General features: G+C 49.0%; 1 protein-coding gene across 2 annotated transcripts in view; it reads right to left on the bottom strand.

The window, feature by feature from the left end:
- Window positions 1-20944, bottom strand: part of LOC144145520 (uncharacterized) — a gene marked incomplete in the record, with an annotated part of 396732 nt that overhangs the window by 237589 nt on the left and 138199 nt on the right. For both annotated transcript variants that reach the window (XM_077677175.1, XM_077677174.1), the window contains 1 exon segment: window positions 1877-1937.

The raw sequence follows: 20944 nt of genomic DNA, 5'->3' as shown, positions 1-20944 counted from the left end.
CTTCAACTCAGCCAAAGTCCAACGCCAACGCCAGCGCCACGAACCCAAAGGAAGTGCTTTGCGCCCCGAATGCGATGATAGCGCAATCGGATTGACGTCTGTTTCATAACGCGAGGGGCCCAGGTTCCATTCCGGCCACGGGTAGCGTTTTTTTTTCTTTCCAATTGGCTGCACATGTTATTGTTCCCCATTGCTGCAAACCCGTACCCACCGGGCCTTTGAAGTGGCCCAGTGGTTCGGTTGCCGGTTGCACGGCGTAGAGATCTCGGGTTCGATTCTTCGCAGGACTTCCCTAACCAAGTTTTTTTTTTTTTTTCTTGGGATGCGCACTCCCAATATCTGCTCATGGGCTCCTTCTCTCCTCGTCACTTTCCCTCACATTTCTTGACCTAGCATTTGCCCTCTCCTCACTTCGTTGATGTTGATAGCGATCCGCTCTGATAGAGCCGTGTTAATGATACGCACTGATAGAGAAAGCCTAAACAGCTCCGCGTTAAAAAACTTCGAGTACGTCCATGCTTCGCATGAAAAAAGTGGAACGCGCTATCCTCATAGGGCCTCGTTCGCGCCACTTCGTTATTTCCTCCTCATGCGCTCGAGTCGCCCAACGACGTACACAAATACCTAGATGTGCCCTCCGCACTCGTAGAAGACGACGGCTCAGAGCGCTTCACACTGGTAGCCGGAACCGCCGTCATCGCACACGTATTCTCTTCCGGAGAACCGATGGTTACCACTGGCGGGGTACGCAATTTCCACAGTCATACGTCGACGTGCAGGATACCAGCGCCCTTAGGCGGACTCCGCGACGGATGGAAACTTTTCGCTGCTCCAGATGGACAGACAACCGATTTTTGAGGAGCGCGTGCCCTCTAGCTCGTATAAAAGCCAGCGGTTTATACAACGGGGTAACCGAAAGGAATTACCAAATAAACAGACGGAAATAATTTTAATTTGGCAGTACAATTTCTGAAGTCTGAAAGCTGGCGCCATGTAGTATCTAAACGTGACACTACAGTACGTGTCCAAATAACCCTGTCTGTTTAAAAACCGGACAAAGGAATAAGAAAGACGACACATTATTGTTGTTTTAGCCGGTGATAAGGTTTTAAACACCTCTTTTCATCGCACATATACGCTTAAAAGTATGATGCCGTACGGCTCGCCGTCACGATTGCTGGCATGCCTTCCCAGGCCACGTATGGCTTGAAGATCTCAAAATTCCGATTTCAAAAGTTCTATGGCGCTATCAGCAAAACCGTTTCGGGTTAAACTGTTTTAAGTGATGCTTTTTTATTTGGGATAGAGAAACCCGGACATCAGTGGTTACACATTACCACGAACACCCCCCATGACGTTCATAGAACGACACGACAGGGTTCGCATTTGTCACGGCCCTGTCGACCATTCAGGAGTTTCGCATCACAATGCCGCGGACTCCAACTTTTCTGCAGCAATTGCTTCTTAACACTTTAATGTTAAAATATAGGCAGTCGGTAGACAAATATGGGGTTCATCCGATGTAAAAAAAAAAATAAACACTACCCCAGTCGTACACCCTCCCATGGCAAGCAGCCTTGAGGGGGATTAACCAAGGAACTGGTCAATCGGTTGCTGCAAAGATTTCGAGGGTCATTCGGTGTAAACAGGGGAGAACTGCTCGGAATACGAAATATTCTACGAACTAACCCCCAACACACACCCTCGTAAGGCAATGGATAAGAATTAATAAGGGCTATAAAACACCCGCTTCTTTTCGTACTGGCTTCCAAAGTCAGATCGTTTATTTTCGCGCTTTAAGCACTGGCGGGCCTTTTCGGTGAAAGGTCAAGTGTAATTCTAAATCTCGATGTCCCTAAAAAGGCATGACACTTACCCCATCCGTACGCGCCGCTATCCAGCTGCTGGAGGAGCTTTCTGTCGTTCCTTGTTGATACCTGCAAACAAGAATACGAGAGGTATTAAACGCGACGAACTGTCTAACAACGTCCACGGGGAAAGCGATGTTTGAAACTCAATAGCTTGAAGTTAGGGACAAGCACATAGCTGTAGGAACCCATCGAATCGCAGGTGCAAACCCGCCATGCGATTCCTGTGGAGTGAAACAGGAAAAAGGGGGGCATATTCCTATACAGTCCAGCCCGCTTACAAGAAACACATCGGGAAACGGAAATCACTTCGTTACATGCGCTTTCCGCTACATCTGAACATAAAATATATGTGTACAAATGGTAATGAGAAACGAAGATTCGTTCCTTATAGCCAGCATTTTGTTAAAACCGGATTCGCTATATGTTAACGATACTGTACCTGTTTTAAAAACCACAAAGTTGCTTTTAGTTTTGCTTTTAACAGCACAGCTGTTTAGGCTAAAGCTTGGTCCGGTGGCGTTCGCAAAATGTGTTCACAAAAACGACAAAAAAAAAATTAGCAGTGGCTTAGCTCGGCTATGCCAGGATATACGTAGCGTGAGCTAAGGTTCACGCTGGTTATTCTTGTAGCGTGAGCTGGTTATTCTTAGCTTTCCTGGTTCTCTAGGATTAGCTTGATTATCACGCTTACTGCTGCTTCAATGACACACACACGGTATATGCACTATGTGACACATGTACCATTATCAAGCGGCTCCGGCGCAGCGTCACCAATCGCCCCAGAACTAAGCTGGTTCCACAGGCACACGCCGGTGTTGCTGCGACGCACGAGCCAATGGTTCCACACCCGGCCACCCCTCGCATGATCATCAAGTGGGCCGGGCAGCCACGTGCGGAATGGAGGTTGGCGAAGACGCTGGGCGCGTGGGGTGTGTGAGAGACGCTGGGCAGCGAGCAACGTTCTGTGCGCCATGTGGCATCACTGCTCCTCGCGCATGCGCAGCACGGCTGTCCAGGAGCCACGCGAAACTGCTCAACCTCGGCCAGTGTAGCTCACGCTACAAAATACCGAGTGCACGTGAGTGTGCGCGTTATGAGGCGCACCACGCGTAGTCCAGGCTTGCGCGCGGGCTTCCGCCACGTGAGGGGCTCGCAAAAAACTACTACGAAAACGGTTCACGCGTGTCCGTGCCTGAAGTGGGGAGGACGAGTAAGCCGAGTTAGTGAAGTCGGTTGCCGCCGGTTCTAGCGCCTGCTATCGCGGTGCACTTTGGGAGAGATGTGAAAGTCTGCGGACAAAACGATCTGGGCCGGCCAGTGATGGATAACTTTCAGCGGCAAACTCGGAAATCCATGCGAGGTGCGACAGCCTGGTCCCCGACGAAGGGAGAGGGGCCGCCAGCTCTGCTGCTTATCCAGCCTTGCACCACTAGTGCAAGCTGCGCATTTTTTTTTTTGTTTGCAAGCATGCCTTTAAAATGGTTCTCTTTGTCCCGATAGTCAATTATGGCACGCCAGCATTTTTTTTTCTGGAAGGGAGGGGACGTAAAACCAGTCGAATGCCTCATTTTATTCCTTTTGTGACTTCCCTGCCTGCGCCTTGCACACTTTTAAGCAAGCGTATTCAAATTCTCCCAGGGCATATTTCGTACGTTCATTAATTTTACTCGTCGAAAATAGAGAAGATGATAAACTAGATTTGCGACTTGAAAAATGCGCGTACATTATGCATGCACACCAACAGAGCTTTTTCACCGATTATATTTCTGCGAATGGTCTTTACTCAAGGATTTTGAGGATAGTACACGAGCCGTGTGCATTTATTGAGTTCGTGTGAGTCTTAGTTTCCCTAAGATGAGACGAAAGTTGGCAAAAACTGGCCCGTCATCATAAAAAAATGCTAGTTTGATCGGGAAACAGGGTGACTTAAAGTTTTCGAACCGTGCTTGGTCTTTATATGCGTAAAAGTTGAAGTGCGCGCTTTGCAACTGCTTGTTGAGGTCAGTTTTGTTCTTACAGTCTGCTTCTTTTAGCGCAGAATTGCAAAGCAAGAATGGCAGACTACATTGTTACACGGCATCAATCAATCAACCAATCAACGGAGCCTCGGGGAAATCGCGTACAGGACTTCCATTCCAACGAATTCCAAGTCTAGCAAGGGACAGACAGGAAATATTCCGATAGGCTTAATATTTCTTAAACTAATAGGAAAATATAAAAAAATAAATAAAACTGGACGTACCACGTTACAACATTGTGTCTAGGGAACATTATTGTTAATTTGACCTCATTCCTTACTTTGATTTCAGACCTCCATGTATATTTACTTCGGCTGAATGAAGTTTTAACTGAACAAACCTTTTGCGATTTAATCAGTCACGTTAATGAGAGCCAATTTCACTTAATTGCTATCATATATCGGAGATGTAAGAGCGCGAAAATCGATAATCCATCTGTTTTCTGTTCACCTGAGCTGCTGCATTTTTACGAACATTTTAGTATGATCTCGACTGCAAGACGATGCGGAAACTTTGCCTTGAAATGTATTCTTATTGCGCTGAAAGTGGTATCATAAATGACATTTAAAGTAGCTTGACCAGAGATGGTTTAGTAAATTATATTTAGAGTAACCTGAGTCCTGACACATACCTCGGTTCCAAAGTACGAGGTGGTGCTGCTGAAATGTTACCGATGTTTCGTTTATTACTCCGACATCCATTTAAACAGAAATGAACTCTGAATATGAAATTCTGCGTCTACATGTAGAATTTACTATAATTTAGGCTTCTTTTTAAAGGGCGTTGATTAATTGAGCAGAACTTTTGCTTTTGTGGTATATACCAGGTATACGGCACGGAGATCAAAATCTGGTTAAAAGCTTCTCGTTAAGCAAACATCGAGCTTACAACGAACTTGCTTATAACAAACTGTTTTGTGAGTCGTTCGTTTTGGCTAGTTTCAGTGCCCATTAAATAGATTTGATCTAGCTTGCGGTGTTTCGTAATTAAAGCGATGAAGCCTTACTACAGGTAAACCAAGTGCAGCGCGGTAATATCGACATGCTTGATGACAAGCCCATCGAAGACACTCTTATCTGATCAGCCAAACGCAGTATAAGTATTCCGCGTTAATTACTGGCGGCAAAAAAGGGACCAGCTAATTTATTATCCACTGATTAGAAACACCTGATAATATAACGCCGATGTGCAGAACTTCGTCGTTTTTTAGTGTGCAGCCACGTGAGGCTTAAATGTACACTGTTGGGAGTTTACCAAGACTAGTGTGTTTTGTATTATATATACTCCAGTATATGTAGAAAACTTGAAGCCTTATTTTGTCCAAGACACGGCATAACGGGCGCGCGGCGCTTGACCTACCACCGCATATAACACTAGTTTTGAATGCGGCTTGACGAAATCTCAGTTTCAGGCTTTGTTATCAGTCACATGCATGAACACATCTCTGCCTATAGCAGGCACTATTCACGTTCCGCTTGCCTTCCAAGATAACCCACAAAAGATAACACAAAAAAAGCTCCTACCCAACAACAATTGCGCCCAACAAAAAAGCGAGTGTCAGTGCGAGAAAATTGTATAAACATAACCTCTCGGCTTCAGCGACGATAAGGATGCCGGAGTTATGAAACCTTACTCACTTTCTTTGCACATATACTGCAAATGTCGAAACCCCGCAGCGATTGTTTCCGCGTGCGCGTGGGAAGGAGGAAGTCCCCCGTCGTCGAAACCACGTATTTGTCGCCACAAGAACGAACGACATTCACAAAACGTCTGCTCTGTACCCCGTTCCCATAATTAACGGAGTAGGCTCACTCGATCGTACGCGGATTACAGATGTCCCGAAGGGGGCCCCGTCTCCTTCTCAAAGACCCGCGTCGGCCATTGCGACTGGATTGCAGTATACCTTGCCAACGTTTCCTCGTCCCGCAACCCATTACCCGTGCGGGGGACATTAACCGGAGCGCACAATTAGACTGCGTCTGCTTGCATACACAGGGGGTTAAGGAAAGAAGAAGAGAGGCACCACGACAGAGTCTTGCGGAATGTCCACGGCGGCAGCACATGGAGCGAGGCCCGTATAGGCACCCACCACAAAAACGACCGCTATACATCACGGCTCGGATCGTGTAAGCGTTGTAAAGTTCGATTAGGGGCCCGGCGATCTCATTGCGATCGGGGCCGGCGAGAGCTCATCAGACGCGTTGTATTCATTGGCGTCGCCCACAGCCGAGGAACTGAGGCGCGCGGATGCACGCGCGCGGCGTATATACTTCCTTATCGGTATTTAATCGCGGAAGCGCAGAGGGAATTAACCGCAAATGCGGCCCGATAAATAATTGCGAGGTGTGGGGAGGGGGTGTGGAGGGGGATCGGTCTCAGGCGGACTCGCTGTGCATCGGTAGAAGACGCCGGAGAACGCGTCGACGTCACGGGCCGCCTGGTTCATTTTCACGTCCTGTCAGCCTGCATGCTTTCTTCTTGTCCGTCGCGGAGAAACTAACGCGTTTAGGCGAAGTCCCGCGAGCTGGCGACGAGGCGGCAAAACCCACGTGGGGCGTCCAGTGCCGCCCCTCGACACTAAATCAAAGCAGCCGTGGAGCTAGGAGTCAATAGCGTTTCATCGCCGGAGGAAATAAAATTGTTAACTCATGTCGGAGAAGCGCACGGACGCTGCCCTGCACGACACGGATTTTCAACATAGACGACCTCGTCCGAGATGGAAGGAAAAGTGGCGAACAAGACTGCTTGCACTCCGTTATGGAGGCAGGCTTTAACTGAAGGCCGATAAGCTGTCATGTCAAGTCGAAAGAGAAGTACTGCGAAACGCACGAAAGGCTAGATGTATTAACTGCGCATGAGCGGGGCATTCCAGTGACATAAATAGGAGAGAAATGCGTGTAATATAACTTCTAACCAAGGTAAGCGCTCTTCGTTGTAGTTCTTACATTGTCATGCTTATATGTTACGTTACGTTCGGAAGTGATTCCGTGTGGGAATGCATTGCTCACATTATGGTTACTACACGGTTTGGAGCGATTTCTAGGAAAAAAATCAACCATCGTTCATGCCGAGGGCCTGAAGACACAATTACAAGATGGAAAGTAGAATGCAATATACGACAAGGTGCTTCGACATCGACATTTCAAGGGGGGGATGACGGTTGTAATAGAAGGTGCCGTTCGGCAGCAGTTAATCTTGGCATTGAGATATGATTTCCACGGGCGATAAGGAATGAAGAAATGCAATGCGTTAATTAAGTTCCTATGAAGATCTGCAGGGTGAGTGCTTGACCTTTGACTCCATGTTGCGATTTATTTTCTTGTTTTTGTTACTTATATAGTAGCTAACAAGGTTTGCAAAGCTTGCTGCTTTCCACCAGGGCCTGGCTAATTTCCGCTTGTACGCTGTGTAAACCACTCATTTAGGATAAAAAGGCATGAAAACCAGTAGAAAAATAGGCGGAAAAACTAGAACGGGACTAAACGAAGAAGGGAGAAAAAAGAAAATAAAGAAAGAATAAGAAGATGACCGAGAAGAACACAGAGAGAATGTAAAAAAAGCATAGGAAGGCCAAGTAGACGAAGAAGTCGGAAATGAAACGGGGATACAGCAGGACGGAGAAGGCAATGAAGAATAAAAGGCCTAAAGAAAACATGAAGAAGATGAAAGCTCTCTTTGATGGCAACATCCCCGTCATCCTCATCACCATCATCAAAATGGAAGTCGTCATCAGAACTTTACAAGTATGTATGTATGTATGTATGTATGTATGTATGTATGTATGTATGTATGTATGTATGTATGTATGTATGTATGTATGTATGTATGTATGTATGTATACATGTATGTGTGTGTATGTATGTATGTATGTATGTATGTATGTATGTATGTATGCGTGTATGCATGTATGTATGTATGTATGTATGTATGTATGTGTGTATGTGTGTGTGTGTGTGTATGTATGTATGTATGTATGTATGTATGTATGTATGTATGTATGTATGTATGTATGTATGTATGTACGTATGTATGCAGGACTGCATGCACGCATATACAAATCGGTTATTAGGGATCGTGTTTTTTATCCGTTCCGACTGGTTCGGGTCGGTTGCGAGTCACTCAGAAGGTGTGTATGAAATTGCTAATCTTGCGTGAAGCGCCATACCCACGGGACGCAAGGATCTCGTTATTAAAAAGCATGCGCACGAGCAGTCGTCGTTTAGCACAGTAGTATGAAAGCACAGGACTGCGCCCTCTTTCAGGCGAACGAGGGAGACGTCAAGAAACCGCGATAAGATCCTAAATGGAAGTGAACGATCACCTTGGCCCCTCATGCAAACCTCCAGCACAAACCCTTGCAGCTATGCATTCTCTGGCGGGCGCGGTTTTGCTGGGCTTCTTTTTCGTAATTAAGCATATTTCTTAGCGACTTCGACGAACGCGCGGTCCCGTTACAACGCATGCTTTCATTTAAAATCGTTTTTAGCGGTCACGAATGTACTTGTGGAAGGCTTTCAGTAACCAACTATCAACCATTCTGCCCGATCACTCTTAGGTGCGCAAACTCAATACCTTTGATGTAAGCGGCTCTGGCAAAACCGCCAGCATATAGACTTCTCGCAAATATGTCTCGAAAGCGCAAATATTTCCTGCCTTGTGAAAGCCAGCCATTTCCGATTCGCGTCGTACGCGTTTTGGAGCGAAACCCAAATACCCGCTACACGTATTCGGTTGCCGACCAAACCGACAGGCCAATTCCCACGTATACGCTTGGCGCCAACCTCGCGCAAAACGGATATAGAAATCACGCTGTGACTCATTAGATTCGGGTGCAGCCTTGGGAGGCAACTGGCAAGTTCGGCCCGAGAGTATAATCTATGTAACTGTCTCGTGTTCTACGCCATGGCGAGCAATATGCTCTCTGTCGAACTAATCTTAATCGATGCGTGCACCCGAGACACGCCGAAGGTTATCAAGTGAGAACGAAATAGCGCAGAAGTCGAGCGAACGGGGACGGGGAAAAAAGTGACAAACAGAAAATAAAACGTGGGAGAGAAAAAAAAGCACGGGCACAGCAGCTTTGTGGGGGCCTCGCCTCCCGCTTTCCCGCGGCCCCGCCTTCCGTTGGTGCAGCCGATCGCAAATCGCCCGGCTGCGTCCGACTTGAGTAATTGCGCGACGGGCGCTAATTAGCATAAAAAACACTTGCAGCAGCCCAGGCAGCGAGGGCGCGAGCCAACTCGCGCGCATTCACGAAATATACACGCCTACAACGGAGCGTTTTGACTTGGAAGGCAAAATGCCCGCGACGGGGTCGCGCGGGCGGGGAGAGGGGGATAGAGAGAGAGCTAGCTGCAGAACGCGCATGTATGTACGCGCACGTATAGTGCGTACGTGCACGTTGCGAGGGAGCGTTTACGCTCCATGATTGATAGCGGCGTCGGGAAGTCGAATAAAGATGGGCGAACACGATACGCTAAAAATGAACGCTCTAATGCTCGCGCTTCGGGTTCAAGACTGCAGCGTTGGCTCGCAGGCAAAGGCTGTTTCTTCCCAAGTTCGAGAGGAGGGGAAAACGAATGGGAGATAAAACACTTTTTGCTTGCTTTTTTTTTCGTAAGAAAGCGAGGTTACAGTGCGAGTCGCAGAAATAGACTTGTTTCGGATGCTAAGATGGCTGCACCTGATGTAGTCGGGAGGGGGGTATAAGCGAGGGAAGGAACACGGCGTCGATCGAAATGTCTTCGACAGGCAGGGTACAAGGCCTAATGAATGAGCTCATTCATTACCGGGGGTGCTCTAAAGACGTGGAGGACGCTCGCTGCGGTAATGATTTGTTTATTGCCGTTTATTCACCGCGCTCCGTGTGCATGTCCCTGACAGCCGACGCCGGCGCAACAGAAACCAGCGACAGGGGGAATAGCTGCCGAGAATTTGGAGCGACCATTTTGGGATCTGAGCGAGCGGGCGCCCTTGATTTTGAAAACTTTTCCCGCACCGTAAACATTCTCTAGAATCCATCCATTGCGATGTTGCTCTGTTATCTTCTCTTCCTGCTTCTCTTCTCTGTTCTCTTCTCTTCCGATGTTCTCTTCCTTCCTGCTTTCGTTTTGTTCTTCCAAGCATACCGACCTACTGCTGGTTCGGTTCGCGGATGACACGCTGAGAGAATTGAGTAGAGGAAAGGCTCTGCACATCATTCGCAGCTCGTTTACGGCGGCAGGCTCTGTCTTTAGGAAAACAATCATTCCCGGTAGAAGAGAACCGCTCGACGTTTCGAAATAATCAAACCCACAACCGCGCTAAATATTTATGCGAGTGCTGATAGAAGACGTACAAGAAACTGGGTCACGAGGTCGGAAATTGTAGCAATAGCGGAACGCTATTGCGCCACACGTGGCAAAAATTGTACCGATAAGAGATCACGTAATGGACATTAATTATTTCGCGGTCATCCTTTATAAGGCCAGGTTTTTCTATCGTTCTACCCAGAGCACCGCTTTAGGAAGCTGAAAGGAACAAAAAGTTACGAAAAAAATAATGCCAGAAGAATTGTCCCAGCAGCTGTCCTTCAGGTTCACAATGTGTAAAAAAGAATATCAAAGCCCCTTTTCTCAAGAGAAAGTTGGCTAAAACGCGGAGAGAGAGAGAGAGAGAGAGAGAGAGAGAGAGAGAGAGAGAGAGAGAGAGAGAGAGAGAGAGAGAGAGAGAGAGAGAGAGAGAGAGAGAGAGAGAGAGAGAGAGAACAATCTTTAATACGCAGTCATAGGCTGATTTGATGTCCAGGAACACGGCAGTCATGATGTTTCGCCTATACTTAGCTTGTTTGATGCTGGTTGCAAGTGCGATGGAATTATCAATGCTGCTGCGACCTCTGCGGAAACGAGACATCTATGGCGGGTATACAGCAGTTGGGAAAATTCCGACTGCTGTTGGACTGGGATCTGACGGTCAGCAAAACGCGAAGATTTCTCTCACGCAAGCTGAGCCAAAGTCAAAGTCTAAACTGCCTCCACCGTGTCGGAATAGCGCGATCGTATAGACGTCGGCTTTATAACGCGAGGGACCGAGTCTCGATTCCGACCACGGGAAGTCTTTTTTTTTTCTTGGGGCGCTTGAAGTGCCTTCGCATTTCGTCATTATTGTTTTGTGGAACCCCAAAGTTGCCTTTCCTGCAGTGTGTTTCTGCTTTTCGACGCCATTAGTGAGGCATTGCAAGCTTCGCTTTAAAAACTGCGTTTCAATCTTGCAACGATTCGCAGCTGGCGCCGTAATTGTGGCTGAAGCACCACCTGGCGGTAGCCCTGACGTGTCGTCCGCGCGATGTACTCTTCATCTTTGGACACAGGCGGGGCACAAAATGTTTATTGGGAAGGAAAATGGCCGCGTATCTGCTCGCCTCGCTGCGAATGTCGACGAAAGACGGTAGTCTTCTGCTGCCCTTGCCACGTAACACTTTCTCTTCTCTTCCCAGCCCGCCTTTTACGCTTTTCCTCTCCTGCCTTGGTCCTTCCATGATAAACACAACAGAGATGGGCTGAGAAAGAGAGAGAGAGAGAGAGAGAGAGAGAGAGAGAGAGAGAGAGAGAGAGAGAGAGAGAGAGAGAGAGAGAGAGAGAGAGACTAAACATGTTTATTGTTTCTTATTAAAGAGTCCTTAGGGTGGCCTCCTCATTCCAGGAGTCCATTGGCACGGGCCGCGTCTTCTGCCCTCTCCACCAACTTGCGCTGGACGTCGAGGGAAGAGCTGGCCAAGGCGCTCTCCCAAAGCTCATAGGTGTGGAAGGGATTGGGCGGGTCAAGTGGGCTTTGTGTACAGCCACCGACCATGTGAAAAAGTGTTCCAAACTCCCCGCAGAAGCGGCACAAACGGGGATACAGGGTGGGGGCTATGTGGTGGTTTCTGCTAGGGTGGGGGTAAGTATTAGTTTGCAGGGCACGAAGTATTCTATCGTGACCCTTGGGTAGTTGTTTGTGCGGTGGGGCGTACGTTTGTCTTTGTAGCCAATAGTGCGTGGTAATCTCATGAAACGAGACTAGAGGAAGCGGACGCAGATCTTCTTCTTCAGGTGCTCGGCCGGTCAATTCTCGAGCTGTGAGATGGGCAATCTCGTTCCCTGAGAGTCCAATGTGCGCAGGCGCCCAGATTATCTTGGCAGGTCTTCTTAGTGGCTTCTGTTGAAGTATTTTAAGTGCAGTTTTGTGTATTCTCCCGCTGGAAAAGTTGCGACAAGCCTGTCGAGAGTCAGTAATTACGGTCTCAACCTGAGTTTGGGTAAGCGCCAAGGCAATGGCCGCTTCCTCGGCGAGTAGAGGGTTGGCTCGGTCCAGTGATACGCTGGTGCGGTGCTCTTGGCCTATAATAACTGTTGCTACCGAGGCCCGCCTTCCGGGATAGAGGGCTGCGTCCGTGTACGCCACGGCAGGATGGCTTCCATACCGCTTTGAGATAGCACGGGCTCTTGCTTCTCTGCGGTCGGCGTGATGCACTGGGTGCATGTTTCGCGGTAGCACAGGTACTGTAATGTGGCGCCTGATATCATGCGGGATGTCTGTGACTTGGGGTGTTGGGTGTTGAAGCGGAATCGATAGTCCAAGTCTCGAAAGGATGGATCTGCCGGTTTCTGTAGTGCCTAATCTTGCCTTCTGGTGGGATAGATGTGCCTCTATGAGTTCATCAGCTGTATTGTTGAGTCCGAGACGAAGCAGTTTGTCTGTCGAGGTGCTGACTGGTAGGCTCAGAGCCTGCTTGTAGGCTTTTCGTATAATGGTGTCCAGTTTCTTCAATTCCGTTGTTGAGAGTAGAGCATAGGGTATTGCGTAAGTGATCCGCGAGATGACGAACGCCTGTACGAGTCGGAATTCAATTCAATTTCGTGCGCTCGCACTGCTGGCGAGCCGACTGCTAGGGCCTTCTCTGACTCTTTGGCTTGGCGCTCAAACCAAGAGCTGCAGGCTTGAGCGCGAGCCCTTTTTGTATTTTGTGGTTAAAATTAGTTTGTTATCGCAAAAACTGCACCCACGTCTAGTTTTAATTGAAAGAACAGTGTTCTACCCGTTATGCATACATGTTTCGCTTCAAATATGCCTAACATTTTCTTTTTGCTGGACAATCTTGACAAGTATGAAGCGTGTTACCAGATTTAGTACTAGTTTGGAAATGTTTTGTTTATATAAACGTCTCGTGCAAGGAATCTTTTAACTTTTGGCCACTCGGCTGAACCGAGGGTCAGACGGACGGACGGACAGACAGACAGACAGACAGACAGACAGACAGACAGACAGACAGACAGACAGACAGACAGACAGACAGACAGACAGACAGACAGACAGGCAGACAGACGAACGGACCAAAACTTTCGCGATAAAGTAGCCCAAGGAAGACTTTCGTCTTTAATAGCCACTGTTTATCCCGGCGTTAGTAAGCCTTCTGCAACGGAATCGACCCAACTCCGTACCTCCGTCAGGCTGCTTTCTACTTTCACAGCATAGTGACCATGGTTGCAGTGGAGCACCCTTTCAAGGCAGCTACAAAGTTTTCATATAGCTCTTTTTTTTTTTTTTGGCTGGTAAGTCCTAAAATTGTACCATCTTTCACGGTAAAACATGGAAAGCCTTTTCTGCACATCGATTTGCGATGTCGCATGGTGTGCACGCGAACTTTCGCAGCTTGCAGTTAATGGCTGTGAACATTAATTAGCATGAGTGTTTACAAACATGCCAAGCTGGGTTTGGTGACTTTAGGGGGTTTTTCCATAGCGGCTACAGACTTCGACATCTCCTCGGACCTGATTTAGGCGTCAAGAGAAATGCAGAAGAAAAATAATTTAGAGAAGTTCCCGTTTTGGTTGCTATTTTATAACAGTGCAAAATCAGGCGTCCCATGCCCCCGCCTGGGTGCGTGTACATTGGTCCAGGAGGTATAAGGAACGCCTGCTGCTCCCAAAACAGAACCGCTGACCAAGCATGGAGACATCCTGGCCCACCGCGAAGGCAGACGAATATTCCCATATCCACATCCTCAGTTATCCATACGAGAAGCTAACTACCACTCTCCGAGAACTCGAAGACTGCAGATCAACTCCTATCCCCGTCGCACTCTTCTTCACGCCTTCTACCCCACCCTAAACTCGGCCACCTGTAATTTCTGTCTCTCTTCCGGCACCATATACCATCCGGTATCGGAGTGCCAACACACCCCAAGCCTAACTCTCAACCTCTCCCCCTCTAACTTGCAGTGGGTGGCCTGCCTGAAAAGGAAGGACCCTGGGACCCAGCACATACTGGTGATGAGGGCCTGGACTGCCAGCCGAGGCCAGGACATCCCGGACTACGGACGGCCCCCAGCGGGCAGAAGCCATAACAGCAGCACCCACGCTCGTCAAATGAACATATCATCCCCTTCCTTCTCGTCGAGGAAGAAACGCTGATAAAAGAAAGCTGGTAACAGTTCGGTACTTGTGGGATTTTAGTCATGGAGGCAGTTGCCCGTACTGTGCTATTCAGCGCCGATGTCGGCGATGTTCCGAACGATGATATGTAAATAAGGGGGGCGATAACGGGAGTTAAAGAAATTTATCGGTAGCAATTAGCAGCCAGAGTCTAGGTCACGTGGCGAGCAAATTACGCACTGGTCGCGAAGACTACACCTAACCGCGCCGGGCCAACGCAAATTGTGCGTATAAGAAACAGCCGCCGGTGTTTTCCGTAAAGCGTGTATTCGTAGCACGTAAGCACGTGCGTGGCATTTTCCTCCTTTTGTCTTGTTTTCTTTATATAAGTCCTTAATTTTAGGGAGGCATGTTAGGCTTCTTTGAGGCCGGAGAACCGGCAGCGGTCATGTTCCCTCCCTGGGAGGTTTTTCACGAAGTATAAACGCGTGGCCGCGGCTAAAGAGCTCCCATCGCCACCGCGGTAAGAAGGTCTGTCGGTTCCTTGTAACCTGTCGCTTAACTTTAAATAAATTATTTTCTTCCCATAGTCGATAGTTATATTCTCTCACGTTCTGGGAATAACACAGAAAACGTTTACGTGTGTTCACTTACGTGATTGGGCAACATATCTAACAGCCTTTTCACCTGTGGCGCGTGACGGGCATCAGGTCTCGGCGCTCGATGGCGGTTCGGCCGGAGGAGGCCGCGACGGGACCAATTGAAATTGGCTCGAAGGTCTAAATACCGTCCTCGGCGGCGGGTCCGCCAATGAGCAGCTCACGACCTACCAGCACGAAGCATCGACGTACGTGGGCCGGGTAAGGCTGCTGCAGCCTCCGTGATCGCTCCCAGCCTCGCTTATTTTCCCCAAACGCGAAACCGGGGCGTAAAAAAACCACGTCCAAATCAAGTACCCCTCAAGAATAAAAAAACTGCTGTAGCCCCGAACGTGATAACGACCGCTCGTATTTGCCTGCGTTATTTCATTCCTTGTTTTTCTTCCGAGAGCTTGGTTACCCTGTTTTCGGGGCAACCACCTGTATCCTTCTGCGTTTTTTTACTCCTAAGTGAATTAAAAGGCGTCCGAAGGGTATAATAACACGCTGCAGTCAAGGTCCTTACATTCCCACATTTTTCTTTTTGGGCTTTCTTCCTCCTTCATACCGCCATTTTTACCCTGTCTGGGGAGGTATTTACTATTATTCTGCCAAAAATTTTCTTACCCTTCCTTTTCTTGCGTGCGTGAAGTGTGCGACATCTTTCGGAGCGAAATTAAGTTGCAGAACAGCCAGCAGATTCGGCTACCGATGTGTTAACCTAAACCGAGAATGAGAAAGCTTTCCCACACCTCATGAACGAGAAAAACGGAATGCGACTTCCACGACGGGAACAACAGTGCCAGGAGGAACAATCAATAACGGATCGGAAAGACGCCGCGCGTAAAATCAAACCAACTGTAGCGGACGCCTTCCCACCCAGACATGTGTCTTGGGCGGCGGCGTCAAACACAATCTTCTCTACGTGGTTCCCTCTTTTTCGCGGACGGCGTTATGTTAATGAGGGACATTTATTCGTCCTCCTCCTCACGGAACTGCCTCCGACGAGCGTGTTTTCGTGCGTCCGACTGCACGGATCCGTTTCCGCATGCATGCGTGTGGTACGTGTGTGAAGTTTGTTCGGACTGGTCGGCCGGCAGGGAAAGGCAATACTCGCGACGGTTCCCTAATTGTAATTGTTGCCTCACGTTTCCAGTGCAGATCAAGGCCCCATTTCGCCCCTTTATCGCGCCGCCGACGACGCTGCGGGTCTGATTTTTTTTTTCTCCTCGGAGAATTGTTTCACATTTCTACGATTATACGACCGTGAGTGGTGTCGTTATTACACGCCACCGCGGGTGTCTGTACTTACAAGCGCGCTCTGGCGCGGTTGTTTTCCACGTGATCTCGCGCGGTGCGCAGCTTTCTCGCTGCTGCTGCTGCTGCTGCGGTGCTTTTGTTTGCACCCTGCGTGCCCTGTCGGCCCGCCTTTGTGCGGTTGTCTCGGGGAATGAATAATGCGCCCGTTGCTCAGAGCGCGCGAGTCGACCTCTCTGTTTCTCTGTTTGTTGCTTTTGTCGCCCGTGCGATCTTCGATGGCGCACGGAGGGGAAATTACGAAGCCCGCCTTTAAAATGACACGGAGAAAATGCGCCTTCCCCCTTCCCTCCGTTCATGTAATTGCGGGCGCTTCTCACGTCGCTCTGGAGACTGATCTGCGATATCTTGGAGAGAAATATTGGGCCTTCTCGGCAAATTGGTCGTGTTGCTCGGAGCATTCGAAGACGGAAAGGGGGGGGGGGGGGGGGGCGATTAGGCTTACGGGAGAAAGTTGATATATTTCTGCAGGGAGCAGTTGCTGGCATGTATATGCACTGAGGAGCATCATGTTTTCCTTATGTATTCTCTTTTTTTATTATTCTCTAGGTTGGGTCTTGTCCCGGTCGATAACGCGAAAATTTTTATTGCTTTTCTTGGTTGATCTCTTAGCCGTTTATAGTTCTATGATGAACACGTCTGGCCCAAGGCTCAGCTGGAGGACACAGTCTGGACCTTCCGGATGCAGGCAATTCCCATCTACAGCCAACTCAATCTATTCCAGCAAAAATCTGTATCCTGAAGGCCCGGACACAGCTGTATTATGTCTGTTTTTTGTTAAATACTTTGAAAGCGCACTTCCCTTTCTCGCTCGAAGAAGCTAAATTGGACAACCCGTTGATTTAGTCGACAGACGTACCAGTTCGCTGAGTTCGGGGCCAGGACAGTTCTCACAAATTTGCGCTACATCATTGCATCTAGCGAAGAAAAAAAAAAGTGTGGCCGCTATAAACGAAAATAACCGAAACCATAACCAATTAGGTTGGCCGTTTGTGTGCAGAAACTAAACTAGAAAGTATTTTCTCGCATCGGTGTACGGCCAACGCTATCCCTCGTATTCGTTTATGCATCTCCAACGCGTCGCGGTGCGCCTCCCATGCAATTCTCCCAAACCACCGTGTGCATGTACCACGCGCGGGTTTATACCGCCGCAACTTAGCATAGGCGCCGAGGACGCTGAGTGTTCGGCCGTTCGGTAAATATTCCGCGCCGTTTCCTACGTTCCTTCATAATGGCCGGCACCGCCCCCGCCGCTGCTCATACAAAATTGGACGAGCCAGTCGGGCACCCCCCTACCACAAGGAAGGGCTCTCGGGGCTCATTAAATGCCGCCCTCTTTTGCTTCACATCACCCGCAGTTCGGCTTCGCGCGCTCTGGTCCGGGAGCGGACGCCATACGAGCTTGTCCGCTCTTTTTTTTTCTCCTCGTAATTAGCATTCAACGCGTGCACCAGCTTCAAACGGTGTCGCCTCACCACTGCACGTGCAGACGTAGCGGCATATTTGCCTCGCGATTCTCGGAGATACCGCCTTAGCGCCTGAGCTTCGTGAGCCCAGCGCTAGCGAACGTAAATAAATGCAATGGCAAATAAAGCACGGTAATAATCACGTAACGGGAAGAGAAATGCATCTGAAAGAATGATTCGTGTGCGTACGGAGCAGTGCACCGGCAAGTTCACGCACCGGGTGTAATGCTAGCGTTCGTACGACCCGGCTCCGCATACGGAGCTAGATGTGTGCGTACAAACACGTTGAAGCTAAAACACACAAACAGACGCAGAGGAGACGCGCGGGGGTGCGTTCCGATAGCACTCGAAGATGGCGGCGGCGGTGTGGAGGTGTTGTATCTGCAGGCAGCACACGGAGCGAAGTTGGAGACCGCATCCGCCGAGAGGCGGAATTACATCTTGTTCTCGCGCACGGGGCCAAGCCTTGCCGCCTGACTGTGTGTGTTATTTGGGCTTTCTTTCGGTATTTGTGTTTTCTTTCGCGCCATCTGCGTTCCGTTTCTTACGCGCAGTGTGTGTGCGTGTGTGTTTGGATCGGGTTCCACTCAGCGATAAGGGAGTATACGAAAGCAACGCGGCCATCCCTGCGTTCGGCCTTCGCCGACCATGTAAGTGTTCGTATTCCGCACCAGCTCTCACCACGGACCCTGTAATTGAGGCTAAAGGCGTGGATTTGGCCAGGCCCGACCCGGCTGACTTGAGACTGCAAGGCGCGCGCTCGCGCTAAAAATACGATTCTGCCTTCCTCCTTCTGCAACCCCTTTCCCTCTCCGTTCAAGCTATGCCGAGGTTGGTATGTTTTGGCTGTATAACACCTGTTCACTGGAAAACATTGCTTTCTTTTACGATTTTCAACCGTTGGTTTTAAACCCTGAAGCCTTCTGAGCTCGTCGTATCGCATGTAAGTCAATGTTTACAACGTCTTCCCAACTGTCGGTTTTATAAGCGGACTTTCGAATTTTCAGGCCTACTTAAAACTCAACTTAAACATCTCCCCTCACCCCCTATACGAACAACAACAACAATAAAAATCAACTACCCCCTCTGTCAAAACGACAACAATAGCAGAACGCGAAGCTTTCGAAAATCAAGTCTAACACTAAACGAACCAACGCAGAAGCGAGCGGAACCTATTTATTTATGATGATTCGTATGGTTGTCGCCATCGTTAGACGGAGGGGTGCATTTTCTGCCGGTAAATTTGCACGTCCAAATCCAAACTACTTCAATCGTACCGGAATGGCGAAATAGGATCGACTCGTCAGCTTCATAGCGAGAAGGACCCAGGTTCGATTCCGACCCCTCCACCCATGACCATCATCATCGCCGGAGAAAGTTGCCTTTCCTGCAGCGCGTTTTGGGTGGGCTGCAGGCGACAACTGTGAAAGGCTGAAAGCTTCGCTTAAAAAAAAAAAGAAAAACCAGAACACGTGAAAACGGTCCCGTTATGTGCAAGAGACGACAAAGCCACCAAATGAGATCCGTGGAGTCATGGGTGACATACATGGTCGTGAATATTCAGGTTACCTCAGCCCCATTTTTTTTCATTACTAATACGCTCAAAAGAGTTCGCGCCTCGACTGATGTTACATGCACTGCGTTAATGGTTTTTTTTTTTTTTAACCGACAAGGAAACTCTCCACTGCACACTTCTGAAAGAAAGCACATAACTGACACAGTGCTGTCATTCTATGCGAGATCAATGATGGTGCGGAAGGCGACGACGAGAAGTGGCAAGACACCCTCGTCCTTCTTTCCCTCTCATAGCCAGCATTTTCGGAGATCAGTATACCAACCAGCAGCCACCATTATCATCATCGCCCTCATCAGCCCACTCAGGTCCACTGCAGGACGAAAACCTTTCCCATTGACCCCCAGCCGTTCCTGAGGCTGCGCTCCTCGAGTCCACAGTTTACCCCAGAAGTTTCGTAGTGCATCCCCCCATCGTGTTATTGGCTTTCCCCTTGTTCGAGACCCATCTCTTGGTATCCATTCGGTTACCCTATATAATTGTCCACCGGTTGTCGGTTCGTCTCACTACAGCCACCATGTCTTATAGTATTGAGCCATGGAAAATATAAAAAAATGTTTTAAATGGGCAACGCGTCCTATGCTGGCAGTGCTGCCATCCGACACCGTTCGTGCGTCAGCGGCATACAACTTCCACACTGCCTGCAGTGGCGTCCCTTTCTAGTGCTACACAGCTCCAGAAAGGGCGCAGCTAATGGCACCAACGTTGTTGTTGAAGCTCAACGCAAGAAACGCGCTTTTTAACACGAAAATGTTTTATTCCGGATACACGAAGATTTCGCTGACGTCATATCCGTCACGGAAGTGACGCCAGTACAACGAAGCGAGCGGCCTGGAAAGGGTGCACCCTTGCACGCAGGGTCTTCTTGCGGGAAGCAACCTTTAGCACTAAAGAGTACGTTATACCAGAGTCCTTCAATGCATTTCTGGTCATGAAACTTCGCCATCACGCTATGTGAGAGCTTCGTACGCTGCCGCGCCGCGGCGCTGGTGTTGATCGGAGGGCAGCCGGGGGCGTGGTCAGAGCGCGTTTGGCAGAGAACGGACCACGGTGTAAGATAAAACGGACGCTCGCCGCCTTATCAGCAGTGCGTTTTCGCTTTACGTGTCGTGGGCCGCTCAAATGGAGTTATCATTTTGTCAGTGGCGAAAAAATTTGGTGCGAACGGGCATGCTGCTACTGCGTTCCTGCCTGCCGGTCTGGCTACAGAGCAGCGGCGGCCGCCCGATGCCCTCCGATTTGCGGTGGCACCACTCGCGGTAGCCTTTGTCCCCGCACGAAACTTGGCCGGGAGTTTCATGACCAGAGAAGCATTGAAGGACTCTGGTTATACTTAGGGTTGTTCATTTTCGGGTTTTATATTTTAACACGAAAGTGTTTTATGCCGCGATACCCAAAGATTTCACTGACGTCATATCCGTCACGGAAATGACGCCAGTACACCTTTGCCGAAGCGATTCGCCTGCAGGACGTCGCTCGCCAAGCACACCCTCAAGACAGCCGCCGACCCGCAAATCATGCACACCTGAAGATTTCGCTGCCCATTTCACTTTCGTGTTTTACTAATTCCTATGACAGAGGAATCAACCACTTTTTTTTTTTTAATTTAAAGGGCTGATGCGGCCTTTCTGGGCCCTCCTGTATCACTTTTCACTCGACATAGCTTTTTA

This window comes from Haemaphysalis longicornis, unplaced genomic scaffold (genome assembly GCF_048455015.1).
Source record: "Haemaphysalis longicornis isolate Haplotype H1 unplaced genomic scaffold, Haemaphysalis longicornis Haplotype H1 scaffold_7, whole genome shotgun sequence".
NCBI classification, from domain to species: Eukaryota; Metazoa; Arthropoda; class Arachnida; order Ixodida; family Ixodidae; genus Haemaphysalis; species Haemaphysalis longicornis.
This window is presented reverse-complemented; position numbering and strand designations above follow the sequence as displayed.